Below are 20,326 nucleotides of genomic sequence, written 5' to 3'. Positions count from 1 at the left end.
TGTAGTGCCTGCTTGGCCCCCTTATGAAGTAAATCTAGTGATACTATGAAAGCCAAAATATATTTTGTATGTTATGTGTGGGGTGTGCACAGGGTCATGAACTGTTGCAGCACTAGTCCCAATTTTGTTTTATCTGCTGCATCTATCTTCATCCATTCTGTCGATGCAACAACTCTCTATCAGTTTATAGTTACAAGTTAATTATATTGCAGTTTATATGGTTTAATGCATTATGATCTTGTAGTTATTAAAGAATTCAAGTAAATTATATTTAGCTAATTATTATTTTTTTGAAAATCTAGCTCTACGAATGTTTCATTTTGTTAATATACTGCCCATTCATATTAATGTGACCACCTCTGAAAAGTCAGAATAACAATCTTTTTCAGTGCATACTTCTGCAATATGAGAAGGAAGAGAATCAGTTGGGTTCTGACAGGGATGTGGAGCCATGCCAACTCCAATGCTATGGCCAGCTGTGCTAGGTTTCCCAGTTGAGGATCCATGGAGTAAAGTCAGATCAAGGTGGTTCCAGAGATTCGATTTAAATCCGGTGAAATATAGTAAACTAATCCAGGTGTTTTTCCAACCATATATGTACACTGTGGCTGTGTGATATGTTGTGATGTCCTGCTTGTAGATGCCTTCATGCTGAGGAAAAACAAACTTCATTTAGGAGATGGACATGGTCCCCAAAGATAGATGCATGCTTGTGTTGATCCAGCGTGTCTCCCAGAATGAAGAGATCACCCAGGGAATGTCACAAAAACATTCCCCAGACCATAATGCTCCCTCCTCTGGATTTGACCCTTCTGACAATTATTGCAGGGCAGGGGCGCCGACGTATAAAAAATATTGGGGGGGAGGGGAGCATACTGGGGGTCTTGCCCCGGAAAATTTTCTAAATTTTAGATGAAAAATAGTGAGTTTTAAGGTTTTTTAAAGCATTTTAGAGTCATATGATCAACATTAGAACCCAAAAAAATGGACTCTTGATAACTCAACACATTTGTGTGTGACATTTTTTGGCTTTGAAAAAAGAAACAAAACAAACATGCACAGTATTTTCATAAAAAGCTAATTTAACTTACAGTGATAATCATGCTTATAGACTATTACAGAGCAGTGAATATGTAGCTCTGAAAAGACTGAAATTATATTTAAATATATCCTAAACTATCATTAAAAGAGTAAAAGATAAAATATTGCTGTCGCACAATAATAGCCCTTTGGTTAATAAGTGAAATAGCTAATTTAAGCTTACTCTGAATAATGCTCAGGGTTCAGTAAATAAAAACAATATCTCAAAGTTAAAGCTTCAATACTGTTAATAAAGTTAATACAGTGTGCCTAATACTTTCAGTCAAAAAGTATGTAAATAGTGGGTTTTAATTGGGTCTTACACCCTAAAAATATTTAAGTATTTGAAAATAACTAATACAGTAATATAGTGATACAGTACTAAACTAATACTAATATTTTGAAACTGAAAATTTAACATTATGTATGTATTTAATTCTCTCTTTTATAAAGAATTAATTATTGCTCAAAATTCCATTATTAGGGCTAGAGGGTCTTTAGAAAGGTGCAAATGTCGACCGTCTGACTGAATTATTGAATATGAAATCGTTGATGACTGGTCGGAGATCCAATTCATCCAAAACATCTCAGTGGGCATGAAGAACAGCCAAGTTGTTAAATTGCTTCTGTCCCATTGTTGATCGGAGATATGGCTTCAGATATCTAAGGGCACTAAATGAACATTCTGTTGCTGCTGCTGTCCTGATTGGAACTACTTGGAGAAGCTTAAAGCACTTCACTACTTCACATGACATTTCTCCAACTGCAGGCTCTTGTGTAACTTTTTACTTCCTTTTTACTTTACTTTCTTACATCATACATATTTTTTTTTTAAGACCAACTGTTTTTTATTATCAATATCAGCTAACATTTTCAAGTGTAAGCACAGTCTCTCAATGTCTAGGTCATTTTTGAAAAACTCAGTTGATTTTTCCAAATTTGTTTCACCTCTGTTTACTAATAGCAGGCACTCTTGTTCAACTGCAATGACCTAGGTGAGTCCAGTTGAAGCAAACCGCTCAGTAATGCAAAATTGCACTGTAAACTTCAATGTAAATAGCTATTTAATATTCCTTTGGGGTTTTGAAAGTGTTCGGTAAGCTGCCTTCATTGTTTTCATACTTCTTTGGTATTCTTCGATTCCAAGGAAGTGAAGGATCATCAACTTGGGAAGGTTTTTCTTTTAAACACAATTCCCGAAAGTGTTCAAAACTATTACGCCTTCCATTCAATATATGAGGTGTGTTTTTTTAAGTAAGGTCCATTTGAACATAAGTACACAATGTAAGGTTATTGTCAAAAAAGTAAATTTATTTTCAGAAAGTACATACTTCACTCTATTTTTTGACATAGTTGCCAAGTTTCTTCAAACATGTATCATACCTCTCAACCAATTTTAAAATACCCTCTTCATAAAAACTTGCCACCTGCTCCGATAACCAAGAGATCACTGCCATTTTCACATCATCCTCATCATTGTAGCGGTTGTCACTGAGGTGTTGATTGAGGTGGAGGAACAGATGGTAATCGCTCGGTGCAAGATCCGGACTGTAGGGTGGGTGGTCTAAAACTTCCCAGCCAAAACTGTCCAATAAATCACGGGTCTGACCTTCAGTGTGAGGTCTCGCATTGTCACGGAGAAGGACAATTCCCTTTGTCAGCATGCCGCATCTTTTGTTTTGAATCACTCTGTGTAGCTTTCTCAGTGTTTGACAGTATGCTTATGCATTGATAGTAGTTCCTCATTGCATAAAGTTGACCAACAAAACACCATGCCTATCCCAAAACACCGATGCCATGATTTTGCGCTGGGACAGTCTGTTTGGCCTTCACCTTTAGAGGCGTGTGTGTGTGTGTGTGTGTGTGTGTGTGTGTGTGTGTGTGTGTGTGTGTGTGTGTGTTTTTCCATTCCATGCTCTGTTCTGTTGCTTTTATCTGGGCATGATATGCGAACCCCATGTTTCGTCTCCAGTTATGATCTGACTCAAGATTCCATCACCTTCTTCGTGATAACGAGTCAAAAATTTCATCGCACACTCAAATTTTTGGTTTTTGTGGTCTTCTGTTAGGAGTTTTGGGACCCAATGGGAGCACAGTTTCCTAAACTTTAGGTGTTCAGAAACAATGTTGTAAAGCACTGATATCGACACATCAGGAAATTCGTTTGACAGACCTGTTATCGTGAAGCACTTGTTCTCATGAACCCTCACTTCAACTGAAGCCACTGAATCGTCTGTAATCAAAGAAGGGCGACTGGAGTGTTCCTCATCATGGATGTTGTCACAGCCATCTTTGAATTCTTGTACCCACTTATGCACTTTGCTTTCACGCATAACAGTATCACCGTACACTTTGCAAATCTGTTGATGAATTTCTGCAGCAGACAGGGTCCTTGCTGACAAAAACCATATCACTGAGTGAACCTCATACATGGTGGACGAGTTGAGAGTGTTAAAAATTTTGAAAGCACAGAGCAGAACTGTACAGGTTAGCTACAGAGCTGAAACAGCACAGTTGTTCCCGAGTCATGCCAGTACCTGACGCACGTGCTCATAGTAGCATATACCAGGATTTTGATATTACTCCACACACAGAAAGCCATGGGATTTAAATCCAGAGACCTTGGAAGCCACGGCACAGGCCCCCGTCTACCTATCCAATGTTGACTATACATCTGAGTTAGAAGTCAGTGCACTTTGCAGAGTTACGTGGCTTTATGCTTAATTACAGACTTACTGTTTCATTAGTTAATTTGTTTTCACCATGTAATGCCTGCGGTTTACGTCCTCCTTCGTTGCTGAGAGATGTATCACTTTTCGTTCTGACGTCGCAACTCTTCCTTTACTACTTTTTATCCATATAAATGATGAACTATTGATTCTGCCGTTTAACACCTTTTTAATAACTGTGGAAGTAATACAGGCATCGGGTCCTTTCTAACTTGTCACCCGCCTACACGTTTTACATGAACCTTTCAAGACTCGATCGATCTGTTTACAAAAAGAAAGCAGAATATCTCTTCCTTTGACGTTGTCCAACAACGACCTAGGAAGCTCGACACCCTTGCGGCCCAGGCTCTTCCGTGGCTCGCGGTAGTTTGCAGCATTCATTTTACTCCTTGCCCACTTGCCGCTACATCGAACTTACGTGGTGATCATTGGGCAATGTCTTCCACGTTATCTGCAACATAAATAAACTTTCTTCCCACAGTATTTCTGAAAAACCAAAAAACAAGCTTAAAGAATATTATAATACCAGCTGTTCTTACAATTTTTCGTATAGGTCTTAGTCGATTTAATGAGGGGTAGGACAGGCCTAAGCCTTGTGACACCACAACTTGTAAACAAAAATGTACCGGAGCACTGTCACGCATGGACCACATGTTCAGGCATTGGTTCGGTGGAGCATCATCATGTACATCGTGAAGTGTGGTCCACAGAAACCACATGTACTGCTGTCTGGTTAGTATCTGTGGTAGGAAGTGTGGTCCAATTATGCGGGCTACAAGCAATCCTGCCCAGACGTTCAATGAATAATGCTGCTTATGTCGTAATACGTGTCTTCCATTCGGATCGACATTGGCCCAAATGTCACAGTTATGGTAGTTAAAAACACCATAACGGGTAAATCTAGCCTCATCAGTGAACAGAATACTGTTTCAAACAGGGGATTCAGGGTACACTGCTGTTGCACCCATTGGCAAAAATTCTTGCTAAGAGGGAAGTCTGTCTTGCAGACACTAGAGATAATATGGATACAGTACTTGCTGATGTAAAACACACCACACATTGCTATGACTAAGGACACACATTAGGGTAGCAATCCTCCTTGCTGACATACTCGGACATTCATGTACAATGCGTAACACCCTTTCCTCAACATTGGGTGTTATGGATCTGGATCGAGCTTCTCACATGTGGTGTGCGAAACTCTGTTTCTCTAAGGTACTGATATAACCAGCTAAATGTACACCTGTCAGGCTGCCTGCCAAAAGGAAAAGCTTCTTCATACAATTGTGCAGCCTCAAGGAAACTGCCAATTGTTTTGCCATGTATGAAGAGCATGTCGGCATACTCTTCAGTGATGTAACCTGTGTCCATGGTGCCTTCACATTTGTAACTGATTGTGAGGCTGGTATGGCACAGTGCACAGAGGGGGAAAGGGAAGTAGTTGAGTATGCATAAACAGATAGTCGATCTCAAACCTCGAGATAACAACGTAAAGACCACAATATCCAGGGGCATTTACAGTTGGTTCCCAACTAGAATTAATTCGGTACCTTGGCAATGATTGATTTGCAGACCAATGTTTACTGCAGCTTTTTAGTTACTTTTGGCCTGTACTTTCCATGGGTGGATTACTCACCACCACTTCTTAAACACCCTGTACAGATTTGCCCTTACTTGTTTATTCAAGACATCTCAGCATTTCAAACAGATAAGTGTTATAATGTATATATAAAACACTATGCAATAACTAAACACGATCAAAGAAAGACAGAAAAGTCTATATGAAAAATTGTTACAATAAGAAGGGAAAAAACACACTACTAGAAGTGTGTTACATGTGGTGTTGCCGTCGTTGCCAGTGTATGTCGCGTTACCACTGGTGCGAGCTGTACTCATCTGAACATAGCCAAGCTTATGAACACATGCAAACAGTTTTGTTTCGTTAACTGTACATGAATAGCACATGGACATTCTGCGACTCTGTTTCAATGTGACTTTCCAAATACTTTTATTCATTAGCATAGTGAGAAACTGACGTGCATATATGGTGATGGATTTGGAATGATGCTAATTGAATGAGATACTCATCACTTTTCATCCTCTGATACTAATCTGGCATTTTATTTCAGTAGGATAATCTGTGAATGATAGTGCTATATAGTTTTTGCAGTAATTATGAATTTCTTTCCGCCTTATGATGTCTTATAAATAGAGCCCAAATTTATGTAATATCAAATTAAGAAATATGTACATAAATATGTAACAAAAATTGATCAAATATGTAAATAAACATGCATTGAAGCAATTACACGTAAAACACAAAATTTTATTTTTTCCTAGAAAATATATGTTCACAGGTAGGCTAGTCAAATATCTATGTTAATTTTTGATTAATTCTCTTCTGCTACAGAGTAGTGCAGTACAAGTCTCCTATTGAAGCATTTAAGTTGCATTGCAGTGGGATGCACAATTAATCATAATCTACTTTTCCAATTCTCTTTTACTATGCCACACAGTCTTCTGTCTGACAATATGCTTTTATAAAGAGTAAGACCTTTCAACTTTGCAAGAAGTCAACAGTGTATATTTATACAGAGGTATTGTGCTAGAATAATATGTTCAAGGGGGTTCTACAATTTCATCATTAAATAAGCGAGACAAAATAACAAGATTTGAGTCTTAAAGGTCCTTATTCATCATAGGTTGTAGTTTACTGGAAACTACACTGCCCACTTCACCTGAGACAACACTGACCTTCCATTATTCCTGTAGCGTCTTGGAGAGACATACTTAAAGTCCACAATTTCTTGATATGGTCGAAAACCAGCTGAACTGACTTGCGATGTATGAAACGGTTCTGAGCATTTTAGGACTGCTTATTGCTGATAAGTATTCATCCACAGATACTGCAGGATCAGAAGAAAAGTTCTCCATAACTGACTTCACAGCTTCAAAGTGCTTACTGTAAAAATCACAGCTTCAATCCATCTCACCCACTTTCTTATTACTAGTTATGGAGGCAGAGGTACATAACGTTGCTGCTGCCCATAGTGTTGTACATGATAAGAATATTTCAAGAAAACCTCCTTCGTTGCTGATATCAGCATATTACTTCTGGAAATTGATGTCCAACTGTCTCTGTCACTCACTGAAATGCACCAGCTGCACATGTAACATGCACTAAGTTTGGATAAAATACATCAACCAATTTACCCACTTTCAACATGTATGGTGCTGCATCTGTGTACATCACTTTCTTCATTTATGCCATCTGGTCACAGTACCTCAAATCCATAATTATTGTCTCATCTATGGAAATCCATATAGCTGATCTGCCAATGTCAGCCCTGATTTTTCTAATTCAACATAGCAAGAATCCATGTAATTCTTCCTGAAAATGACTTAACAGGAACATTGTTGCAGTATTTCTGTAAGAAATGTGATACCTGAAGTTTGTTCCAGGGCATGTTCCCTGCAACCAATGCAAAACACAATTCTTTGTAAAATTCACTATCAAATGATGGAGCTGTTCCTGCAACTGTGTAAGTAGAGCCTGTCTCTTTGAAGAAATCCGTTGTCTATTACTAATACAGGGATTGCTTTGTAAAACATAGATAACTCCATAAATTTTGTTCAGTTTGAGAATTCATCGTGCAGGCTATGCGTTTATCACTTGTTTAGCAGAGGATTATTTTACCATCAGTGGCTAAGCACTGTCAATAAAAATCCACATTTTCAGCTTTGATTACAACAAAGACACAAGCTGTGCCACGGTTAACTTAAATATCACTGTTAACACTGCGAACAAGAAAGGAAAGTGTTTAAAATGAGTCATTGTTGTCTGCATTGAACTTGTGCAATATAGCTTTGAATATAACAGGATGATGGCAGTAGGAGAAACACAAAAACAAAACTTCATTTTCTTTCCTTTATTGCTACGTAACTAAAACATATGGAATAATGAAAATGTATAATAATTCATAAACAATATTAAAATATGTAAAATTATGTACTATAGTGTGAAATATGTATTATACCTCAAATTATAAGAAAAACTAATATATCATCAAATTGCACCAAAAGGACTCTCATTCCAGGGTTTTAAATTACATGTCTTTACATAACTACATAGAAAGGAACAGAATATGTAATTACATAAAACCCAGACCTTAATTATAAATAATGTGTATATCTTTCTTGATTAATATATTATATTTACTCAATTTGCCAATTTTTTGACACACGGGACACTCACAGTTGCCATAAAGATACGGGTATATTTTAGATTAAATAATTACATCAGATTATCCCTAATGGGAAAGGTGCTCTCTATGCTCATATTTTATCTTAACTTGTATACGCTTAGTAATCTACACTTGTAATTTGTTTTTGAACTTATTTTTGCAATTACTAACAACTGTACCATTTTATCTATCCACCTGAGATTTACTGTTTGGTCATGCATACTGTATTTTTATTCTCTGGGTTTAATTCAACACAAATGACACTGCACAATTCATGGCGTAATACAAAGACACTTGGTATGGAGCTTAACACACTGACTGTCACAAGGCTGCTGGTGGACACAGCAGAGGTTCACACCTGACATTGTGTGCATACCGGCACTCACAGGGGCAGTGCAGTAATGTGCATCAGTTTTATTTATTGATTGCATGGACATCGGTGTACAGAAAAGTAGGTACAATATCTTGTTCAACGTTTTGAACTTTGAATGGTGTGTAAAACTGCAAAAGACAAAGATATACTGCACTAAACAGAGTGGAGCATGTGCCCACTGGGGCACATGGCATCAGGCATGAACCTTTGCTGTGTCCACAATTGGCCTCGCTACAGTTAACGTGTAAAGCAAGAATTCAAGTGAAGCCAGCACAACAAGGTAGTTCTAGGGGCATATGACCTGACACAATACCCAAACAATGCTGCACAGCTGCCTTGACATGCTCGATATCATGGTGGTGAGGGAAGTCGGACACCTCACTACTACAAGAAGTTGAGTGGCGTTCTCGTCGGACCATCTGCCTCTCATATTCGACATAGACATAGATATTGACAGTGTGCAGCCACCAAAATGATGTCTGCAACTAGGGAGGGTAAATTGGGAACAGCTTGGATGGGACCTACAAGACACTCTTGCTGCCATCCCAGACCCAGATATCATCAGCACAGACAAGACATTGTGGCAGCCCATAGTGGACACTCTCTTGGCAGTAGATGCTGCCACACCCAGGGGTACAGAAAGGCCTCCTGATAGATCACGTAGGCTCCCGCCTGAAATACTGCAGGCCATTTCAGATAACAATAGGCTTTTCCACAAATGGCAAATTACACACCATCTTGCCACCAAATGCATAGAAAGATAGGTCCCTTACCATTTAGCTACAAAATAGCAGGTCAGCAACTGGAAGCAGTTAATTCCATAAATTATCTGGGAGTACACATTAGGAGTGATTTAAAATGGAATGATCATATAAAGTTGATCGTCGGTAAAGCAGATGCCAGACTGAGATTCATTGGAAGAATCCTAAGGAAATGCAATCCGACAACAAAGGAAGTAGGTTACAGTACGCTTGTTCGCCCAATGCTTGAATACTGCTCAGCAGTGTGGGATCCGCACCAGGTAGGGTTGATAGAAGAGATAGAGAAGATCCAACGGAGAGCAGCGCGCTTCGTTACAGGATCATTTAGTAATTGCGAAAGCGTTACGGAGATGATAGATAAACTCCAGGGGAAGACTCTGCAGGAGAGACGCTCAGTAGCTCGGTACGGGCTTTTGTTAAAGTTTCGAGAACATACCTTCACCGAAGAGTCAAGCAGTATATTGCTCCCTCCTACGTATATCTCGCGAAGAGACCATGAGGATAAAATCAGAGAGATTAGAGCCCACACAGAAGCATACCGACAATCCTTCTTTCCACGTACAATACGAGACTGGAATAGAAGGGAGAACCGATAGAGGTACTCAGGGTACCCTCCGCCACACACCGTCAGGTGGCTTGCGGAGTACGGATGTAGATGTAGATGTAAACCAGCTGCGCCATGAAACAAAGGAGGGTCGTGGAAAACCACCAAAATCACGACTGGGCAGGCAAAGTAGCCAAGCTTTGCATTGAAGATGGCTCTGCCTGGTGACAACACAGTTTTTAAGGAACAGGCACCGTCTTCCTCCTTTGCAAGTCAGCAGAGAGGTTGGCTGTGAGCCTGATGCCAAGGCCAATGTCTTGGCTGATTGCTTTGCAAACAATTTGACTAAAACAGAGGGTGATATAGATGAACAGCATACAAAAACTGTACAGCAACTGCTGCCCATTTTCCTTGCATATGACGCAGGTAATGGCATTTAACTCGTCACTGAGGAGGAAGCTGACGCACAACTTCACTCCCTAAATATCAGGAAGGTCTGTGGCTGTAACTAGGTGGAAGCTCTTATATTGAAACAATTCCCACCTGAGACACTGTGGCCTACCACAAATGCCTGCAATTATGTTCTGTAGACTGGCAACTACCCATCTGTGTGGAAACACACAGAGGTGGTTGCCATTCCCAAACAAGGCAAAAACCTGAGGCTTCCTCAAAACTATTGGTTGATAAATCTGCTCCCTCTTCTATCTAAAGTATTCAAAAGAATTTATATCAAATGCCTCATGGAGCATGTGAACAGGAAGAGGCTGATTTCTGCAGAGCAGTTCAATTTCCAGCACGGCCATAGCACCAACTACTATGTGTTGTTGAGGACACGAGGGGAGCCCTGGAGTGTAGAGAGTGCTCAGGGGCAGTACTTCTTGATGTCTTCAAGGTCTTTGACACTGTGTGGCACAAAGGCCTCCTCTACAGACTTTTTGTACTCGGAGTTCTGAGGCCACACATCAGACCCATCATGTCATATCTGTGTGACCGGACTTTTCACGTTCGTGCCGAAGACAGCATCTCAACTAATAGGCCTATGAGTGTGGATTGCCGCAGGGGTTAGTTCTTGGCCCCTCGCTGTACTCCCTGTCTACAACTGGTGTACCACACACAGATAGGGTATCCCAGTGGCGACTTGTGACCAAAGATGGTGGTGGTGCACTTTACTCACGAAGAAAAATATCAACAAAACAGAGAAAATCAGTACAGTGCTCAATGTTTTGTAATGCCTGATATAAACAGACCGCTCGCTTCTGTCACTCCTGCATCTACTCATGTTGTTGTTGTCTTCAGTCCTGAGACTGGTTTGATGCAGCTCTCCATGCTACTCTATCCTGTGCAAGCTTCTTCATCTCCCAGTACTTACTGCAACCTACATCCTTCTGAATCTGCTTAGTGTATTCATCTCTTGGTCTCCCTCTACGATTTTTACCCCCCACGCTGCCCTCCAGTGCTAAAATTGTGATCCCTTGATGCCTCAGAACATGTCCTACCAACCGATCCTTTCTTCTGGTCAAGTTGTGCCACAAACATCTCTTCTCCCCAATTCTATTCAATACCTCCTCATTATTTATGTGATCCACCCATCTAATCTTCAGCATTCTTCTGTAGCACCACATTTCGAAATCTTCTATTCTCTTCTTGTCCAAACTATTTATTGTCCATGTTTCACTTCCATACATGGCTACACTCCATACAAATACTTTCATAAATGACTTCCTGACACTTAAATGTATACTCGATGTTAACAAATTTCTCTTCTTCAGAAATGCTTTCCTTGCCATTGCCAGTATACATTTTATATCCTCTCTACTTTGACCATCATCAGTTATTTTGCTCCCCACATAGCAAAACTCCTTTACTACTTTAAGTGTCTCATTTCGTAATCTAATTCCCTCAGCATCACCCGACTTAATTCGACTACATTCCATTATCCTCGTTTTGCTTTTGTTGATGTTCATCTTATATCCTCCTTTCAAGACACTGTCCATTCCATTCAACTGCTCTTCCAAGTCCTTTGCTGTCTCTGACAGAATTACAATATTATAGGCGAACCTCAACGTTTTTATTTCTTCTCCATGGACTTTAATACCTACACCAAATTTTTCTTCTGTTTGCTTTACTGCTTGCTCAATATACAGATTGAATAACATCGGGGACAGGCTACAACCCTGCCTCACTCCATTCCCAACCGCTGCTTACCTTTCATGCCCCTCGACTCTTATAACTGCCTTCTGCTTCTGTACAAATTGTAAATAGCCTTTCGCTCCCTGTATTTTACCCTGCCACCTTTAGAATTTGAAAGAGAGTATTCCAGTCAACATTGTCAAAAGCTTTCTCCAAGTCTACAAATGCTAGAAATGTAGGTTTGCCTTTCCTTAATCTATTTTCTAAGATAAGTCGTAGGGTCAGTATTGCCTCATGTGCTCCAACATTTCTGCGGAATCCAAACTGATCTTCGCTGAGGTCGGCTTCTACCAGTTTTTCCATTCGTCTGTAAAAAAATTCGTGTTCGTATTTTGCAGCTGTGACTTATTAAACTGATAGTTCGGTAATTTTCACATCTGTCAACACCTGATTTCTTTGGGATTGGAATTATTATATTCTTCTTGAAGTCTGAGGGTATTTCGCCTGTTTCATACATCTTGCTCACCAGATGGTAAAGTTTTGTCAGGACTGGCTCTCCCAAGGCCGTCAGAAGTTCCAATGGAATATTGTCTACTCCGGGGGCCTTCTTTCGACTCAGGTCTTTCAGTGCTCTGTCAAACTCTTCACGCAGTATCGTATCTCCCATTTCATCTTCATGTACATCCTCTTCCATTTCGATAATATTGTTCTCAAGAACATCGCCCTTGTATAGACACTCTATATACTCCTTCCACCTTTCTGCTTTCCCTTCTTTGCTTAGAACTGGGTTTCCATCTGAGCTCTTGATATTCATTCAAGTGACTCTCTTTCCGCCAAAGGTCTCTTTAATTTTCCTGTAGGCAGTATCTATCTTACCCCTATTGAGGTAAGCCTCCTCATCCTTAAATTTGTCCTCTAGCCGCCCCTGCTTAGCCATTTTGCCTGCTTCATTTACTGCGTTTTTATATTTTCTCCTTTCATCAATTAAATTAAATATTTCTTCTGTTACCCAAGATTTCTACTATCCCTCGTCCTTTTACCTACTTGATCCTCTGCTCCCTTCACTACTTCATCCCTCAGAGCTACCCATTCTTCTTCTACTGTATTTCTTTCCCCCATTCCTGTCAGCTGTTCCCTTATGCTCTCCCTGAAACTCTGTACAATCTCTGGTTCTTTCACTTTATCCAGGTCGCATCTCCTTAAATTCCCACCTTATTGCAGTTTCTTCAGTTTTAATCTACGGTTCATAATGAATAGATTGTGGTCAGAGTCCACATCTGCCCCTGGAAATGTCTTACAATTTAAAACCTGGTTCCTAAATCTCTGTCTCACCATTATATAATCTATCATATGGAATTGCATAAAACAGACAACCCAACAGTTCTATGAAATGTTGCAGCATTGTGACTATTAGCTAATTTCAAGTCTGGGAAACTGGAAGCACAGACGATGGATCACCAGGTGGCCCAACCTGCTTCGGCAGTGAGCTAGGCACAATGCACATGCGTCATTGTTCATGGTGCAAAGAGGACAGAGACAACAATTAGGTGAATAAAAACACACTTCAAGTGAATACAGGAACAGGTTCACAAAATTTAGCCTGTATAAAAACAGACAGTTAGGGAAGTTTTTTTAGAAAAAGAGCAGGTGAGTCTACCAAGGTCCCACTGCACTCAATGTGTAAAGCAGGAATTCAAGTGAAGGCGATGAGGTTGGATGAATGATCCCAAGAAAGGAGAAGAAAACTAAAATGTTTCACAAATTAGGTTTGTTTGAAAAAACCAACGCAAACAGTTAACTTTACAGGGACACCTACAATTGATTTTTGTTCAGCCTGTGTCAATACAATAATTCTGATAGAAAAATCAATTATTGCTATATATGATACACCTAATTAGTAACCAAAAGATAAACAATGATTTTTTTTAAAGTATATAGTTATATATTTATGGTCTTGGCTTAGCTTTCAACTTCCAGTAATAATTATGTCCTATGAAATAATGTAGCATGAAAGATTATTCAAAATGTAACTAGTTAACTCATTTCTAGTCTTCAGAACTACTTGAAATGCTTTTCCTTGCACAAAATCACAAAGTATTAGCATTCATGTGACAAAACTTGAAGGGAATTAGAACATATTCACTTCTAATGAAAATTTATACATTTGTATAATGGTTTTTAAAGATTTATTTTACAAATAAATGGAAAGCTTTGTAATTCAGTAAACTGTTACTTGAAAACATTTATATTTCTTCTTGACTGATCTCACACATGAAACACATGAATTTATTTGTATTAATTTTTTTCATTGAAATGCACATGTGCAGTATTTTTAATAATAATTAAGATTTTTTTTTACATTGACATAATAAAAGTTATGATGGAGGCTACTGCATGGTATTTGGGTTCATCATTATGAGTAGAAGTGCTGTTGCATTTAGTTTGTGTCAATAAACAAAGGTGTTTGAGTTCATTTAAGACTTTTCAAACAAACTAAATCCTTGTAACCAGATAAGAATATGAAAAATTCAGAAATATTCACCTCAGGACTTCTGCAGTGAAGTCTTTAATCTTCAACACCTCCTGTTCAACCTGATGAGGATCAGAGTATTTTAGTAACATTTTCCTACTTCAAACCTCAATTTACCATTTTGCAACAACCTCAATGTTAAAAGGTGGATCCCCAAGTAATTGTGAACTAAGACTCATCTGAGAGTAGGGACATTACAATATCTGTCAGGCAAAAACTCTACTATGGGGATATCATTGTTGTCTGTGAAAGTTTAGTGAGCCACTAATGCTTATGGAAGGAACTTTTGACCAATTTGGTAATGAATATATCCTCGGAGGTCATGATCAGCAATAAATAATAAATTTCCTCACTGGGAAATACCAGATGTTTCAGCAAGACAACACACCTTGTCATATTATATATATACCACTCCATTATCTTCATCATGATCTTGCACTCATTTTCATAGTTGTTTATTTGCTCTTTGTCTAGATCTCAACCAAACTCAACACCTCTTGGACACTGAAGTACTTATTTTTTCATGCAAATAACCCAGATCATACTAAAATAGAAATAGAGCAAGCTGATTGTAGTGTTAGCTTTGTGAATCTACCATATATCCTCCAACAACTATGGGAAGCACTGCAGACAGCATGTGTATAGCACCAGCCAAGATGTCACCATCTCTCTGACTCACAGTCACCTCATTTAGGTGGAGTGTGTTTTGTAAACAATGGTGCTCAGGATTCTAATAGTTAATCACAATATACTAGACTCTTGTTAATCTACCCATTCCTTGCACATATTAAAGCCAGATTAACAGAAGTGCTGGATTATTGAGTGTCCTAAAGTTAGTGTAAACACTTAGGCATTATCCTTTATTAAATCCAAAGATACTTTTATTTTCATAGTAAACTTAGACTATGAATGTGCGTGTATAGTATCACTCACCACAAAACATGTTCCAAATTTTTAGTTGTTGCAATCATGATAAGCGACACCAATATGCTTTGTCACACAAAGGGTTTACAAGCATTACAATGGTACTGCATATTTCTGATTGTTGCATAATGTACTTCAGGAAGATGCCTGCAGCCTCAGCACCTGCAGTCATCCCGTTCTCTACTCCTGTGTCCTCTTCTTCCTTACTTTCATTGTAACCTTCCTGTAAGTTTTTGATTGCCTCTTACTCTGTCAAAGATTCATCATAATAGTTGCTCATACAATTCAGCAATGGCTTTCTACAAAGAACCTCATATCCTCTTATCTCCGAGTTTGAGTTTCTGCTTAATGTCTAGCGTAACATGTTTCCTTTAAGAAGTCATGATATTGAACTGTAAAGAAAACTGCAATTTCAAACACACATAGCATTGTTTAACAAAGTAATTAACTAACAACATTGTTGCACACAAGGATTATTGTATGCATGCGCAACTAGAGGCTGGATGTGGGCCATATTACTGAGAAACCAAAATAGAGTCGGCCAGATTAATGGGAGTTTAGTGTAATGTGATTTTCTCGAGTGTATTCAGATTCTGACCTATAATATAAAATCAACAACTGAATTAGAAGAAGCTTCTTATAGTAACAAAATGTGTGAAAGCCAAGGTATTTCTCTGCATATGCCATGATGACTCTGCAGAACATTTCAGGCACACATTGTGAGAGTGAAGGAAAAAAATATACACACAAGATAGATCTGGGCTGCCTTTCTCATAGTCTAGATCACAAAGACTGTTAAATTATATTTAAATACTTACCATGTTTCTTTCTTCTGACAGGCTTTGTGATTTCGTAGCCACAAGATAAGTAGTGGTAGCTATTCTTGCAATCACCAAAGATGAGCACTTCTTTTGCATGCTAATTGCCCATATCTTAAGCACAAAATCTCTCAAACAGCATTCATCATAGTGTCAGCTTTGTAAGAAGAGATAAAATTTGTTTTTGTAAAATTGTCATATGTATCCATAACAGAAATTAAAAAGTTAACTGCTTACTAGTTCAAATTGGAGAAGAATGCTTCAGTTTGTATTGAGTTAGTCCATAAACTTAAATTTTGTAAATTCTTTAACACTACTCTCTCTCTCTCTCTCTCTCTCTGCTACACTGTCACAAATGATAAAATTTAGCTGGTGTTGCAGATTAGTTAGTTACGTGGTATTCTGTGGGGCATATAAATTATGGTTTCATATGAGGAGGTGATTAGTGCTTAATGTTTCATCAACAATGAGGTTATTAGAGATGGAGCACTAGCTCGGATTAGGGAAGGACAGAGAACGAATAAGCTGTGCCATTTCAGAGGGACAATCCCAGAATTTGCCTTAAGCGATTTGGGGAAACCACAGAAAATCTAAATCAGGATGGCTGGATGCGGGTTTGAACCATCAACTTCCTGAATGATAGTCCAATTTGCTAACCACTGAGCTAGTATTTCATATGGGTGAATGCAGTTGGTAGAAAAGGTAACAATGAGGCTCTCCAATGAACATGTAGGATTTGCAGCTAGTACAGAAAAAAATCACTGGAATAGAGTTTAGACTTTGGTCCTTTAGGCAGAATTTGAGGCCACAAAGTTTAAATTATGGTTGTCAAAAAAGAAAAAGAAACTAGGACATGGGAAAGGGTAACAGATAATGAATGAAGAGGCGTTACTTAGCAGAGCCCATTCACTGTCAAACTGAATAACAAATATGACCGATTACTTGAGACGAGAGAGAAATAGGCTCGAACAGCAGTACAGATGTATATGGTGCACCAGACTGACAGGAAGAAGATATAAGATAGATCAGAAATAAGAACAACCTCGCTGCTCAACACAAGTCATGGGGCAGGTGAATGCTGCTACTTGTAGAAGGTGATATCAGGGTCGCATGTCATAAATATTCCATGAAAAAAATAGCTGCAGTTATTCGTGAGAGGGAGTGAGCTTTTTTATGTTTGCCTCTTCCTCTAGACAGTTCTGAAAGAGACTAAACTGACAAGTTTAAAATACTGCAAGAATAGACAAATCGTAGAACACATTTAGTGTCGTGCACAGTAATATTAGAAGCTTCTTGTAACGACCACGAAGATAAGAAATTAGGGCTTGTATGGAGACTTACGCATAGTGATGTTTTCCTCACACTATTTGCAGCTGGAATAGGAAAGGAAATAACTAGTAATGGTATAGTGTACCCTTCCCCACACACTGTATGGTGGCTTGATGATGGTGTAAGTAGATGCTGAAAACAAACTAAATTATTACAATAGAAATGAATTGTGCTTGTAGTAGGTCCACTGTGATAGTTTTATCTCCTCCCTCGTCAGCCCTTAGCGTGCTGTGCTAGGTCGGCACATTGTGTCAGCGACGGTGAGCAATGGCCCATATACGGAGGAGTGCTTGGCATCTGTCAGAGGGCAGTTCTGACTGGTGGACAGGCTCAAGGCCTGTGTTAACATACATGTGCATTGTACATTGTGATTTAAGTCGCATAGAGACTTGTCATTGTGATTCTGCCAACGTTGGGGAGTTTTGGTAGCTTGTCAAAAAACTGTGTCTGCACTATTGTGAGTGTTCCACTGTCATAACTGTGTTTGCAAAGTTACGTAGTTGGTGACAGCTCATTATTACGAGCTGGGGTCAGTCAATATGGTTTTGGTATTATTGGTCTGCAGCATTGAACATTACCGAAGCTTACCAGAAGTCCTGGCTGCTGGCATTCGGGTGATGCTTGTTGTTGCCAGTTGCGCATAAGATATGAGGTTACTTTATATATAGGTCGTTGGGACAGTCTTCCGATCGCACTGTTGTTTATAGAAGTGACTTGGTGTGCTATAACCTGATAGGTGAATGTCCTATCTTCTTGCCTCAAGATATTTGGTAGTACTTGTTCAGACTTTGCATAGTTTTGTGTGTTGGTAGTGTGTACTCCTGAGTGATTGATAACACAGATGGGAAATTGAATTCTGCTCCTGCGTGAGTGTTTCCACAGTAACACTTTGTTTCTAGTCGGGAGACACTTATTTTTAGTGTGTGTAAAACTATGGTGCAATCCACAAGTTATGGTTATTAGTTTAACGCCTGTTTCATCAGTGGCATATTTGAGTTTGGTATCATTCAATCCTTGTAAGAGGAGGACACTATCCAGCCTGGGAAGTCAAAAGATGGTGAGTGAAGTCAGTCAGTCACTGAAATGACAGAATACGTAAGCCTGCTTCCTATTATTATTTCCAGTGGTTGGTCGATTGCTGTTGCGAAAGGTTGTCAGCTGACTCCAGGTGCACCACGTAAGGTTAAGATGTGCTGGTGTGGAACTCTACATTATACTTGCCGGTAATGTGAGCTGTGATGGTACAGAATCAGAGTGAGCTTTCAGAGGCACTATCAATCATATTTGTTTTTGGATCTTGTATCACTTAAATGGTTTCGGAAGCATGTGCCGTCAGCATGCCTAGTGTTATTGTTGTATTAATTTGTACTTTGGTGACCTTTGTTTCTGTGTGAATGACAGTACAACAAAGTTTGGTTACCTCAGGTGGCTTTAATGCATAGAGTAGTTTTTTTGTACCAAAGCAAAAGAGCATGAGTGGAACGTTGTAGTTGCGTCCTGTTGTTGTTTGTCCAGCTAACACGTGATAACTCTGTTCACTGCTTTGTGCCACATGTCTTAGTTACAGATTAAGTCGGTGATTAATTTAGCTTACTTTCCTGCCTATCAGTAAACTATAGCCTTATGCAAAGGCTAACTTGGCTTGGCTGGGCTACTGCCTAAAATGTCTAAGTTAAGCTATGGGTAGTGCCATGAGAGAAAGGGTGATTCCCTTAATTGTAAAAACTAATTAAACTTAATGCCTTACTTTAAGTGCTTTTAAAGTTATTGAGATGAAGCAGTTTTAAGAAAGCTCTTTGTGGACAGTAGTTTAGGTATAAAGAAATCAGTAGTCACTAGACTGGCAACCCTAGAAATTATTGCTGTTAACTTGTGGTTTGGTGGTACATGTTCTGTGTATAACTAACTTAAAGCCTATGTGGCATGTGTCAACCCTGTGAAATGTCATCTCCTTGTATAGTGAAGTCTGATATTTTGTGTTCACTTGCAGAAAGCTGTTTTTTGAATGTGTCTCCACATGAAAGTGAATTTTAAGTGGGTTTCATAATCATCATTAAAAGAACTTTCATTCAGTAATAATTGTAAAACTACTTAGTTATCGCTATTACCAGAGATTTATAATATTACATAACTTACAAAGTTCAAGAGCTTGCCCAATTTCTTGTTTTATTGATTCCATTTGTAAGCTTGGTCACTTTACGGTTTTACTGCCTGTATGTTTAGAAGGGGCAGATATGACAGTTATATGGGGCCAGTGATGGTTCGTGATAAATTATTCAGGTTTCTGTTACAGAATGGTGTTCTGTCCCCGATTCCTTCTCCCTAAGGAGTTCTCACAAATCTGCTGTTCCTGTCACCGATGTTATGTGTCCCAGTGGCAAAGAGCTACGGTGCCTGGTGTCTGGTCTCCTCCGCCTTCTGGGTTTAGTTTCAGGACTGTGTTCAGTGGAACTGAAATTTTGAATGCATAAATTTAAAAGCAGCAAGATTAATGTGTGTGATATTACATAGAATGAGCTAACAGAAGTTAATACTGGACATACATTTTGTGAAAGTAACAATGAGAACTGTTGATTACATAAAACCAGTGAAGTCAAGTTATGGTATTCCTATTGAAAGGAGTAAGCTGGACAAATTTAAAATATATAAAATTCAATGTCAGCATTCTAATGAGCAATACAAAGCCCAAAAAATAATATTTAGTGCAAGATTTAGGTCAAGCTGATCTAATTCTGAGTGCCTGCCAGTGAGCAACGGTGCACTCACTGAAACAGGTGGGCAGAAATCTGATGTAAGGGCAGCGCCCAAGTCCAATAGGGCTCTCTGGCGGATAGCTTACACTGCCACGACTGTTACGAGAATAC

The sequence above is a fragment of the Schistocerca gregaria genome, chromosome X (genome assembly GCF_023897955.1).
Source record: "Schistocerca gregaria isolate iqSchGreg1 chromosome X, iqSchGreg1.2, whole genome shotgun sequence".
In the NCBI taxonomy this organism is placed as follows: Eukaryota; Metazoa; Arthropoda; class Insecta; order Orthoptera; family Acrididae; genus Schistocerca; species Schistocerca gregaria.
This window is presented reverse-complemented; position numbering follows the sequence as displayed.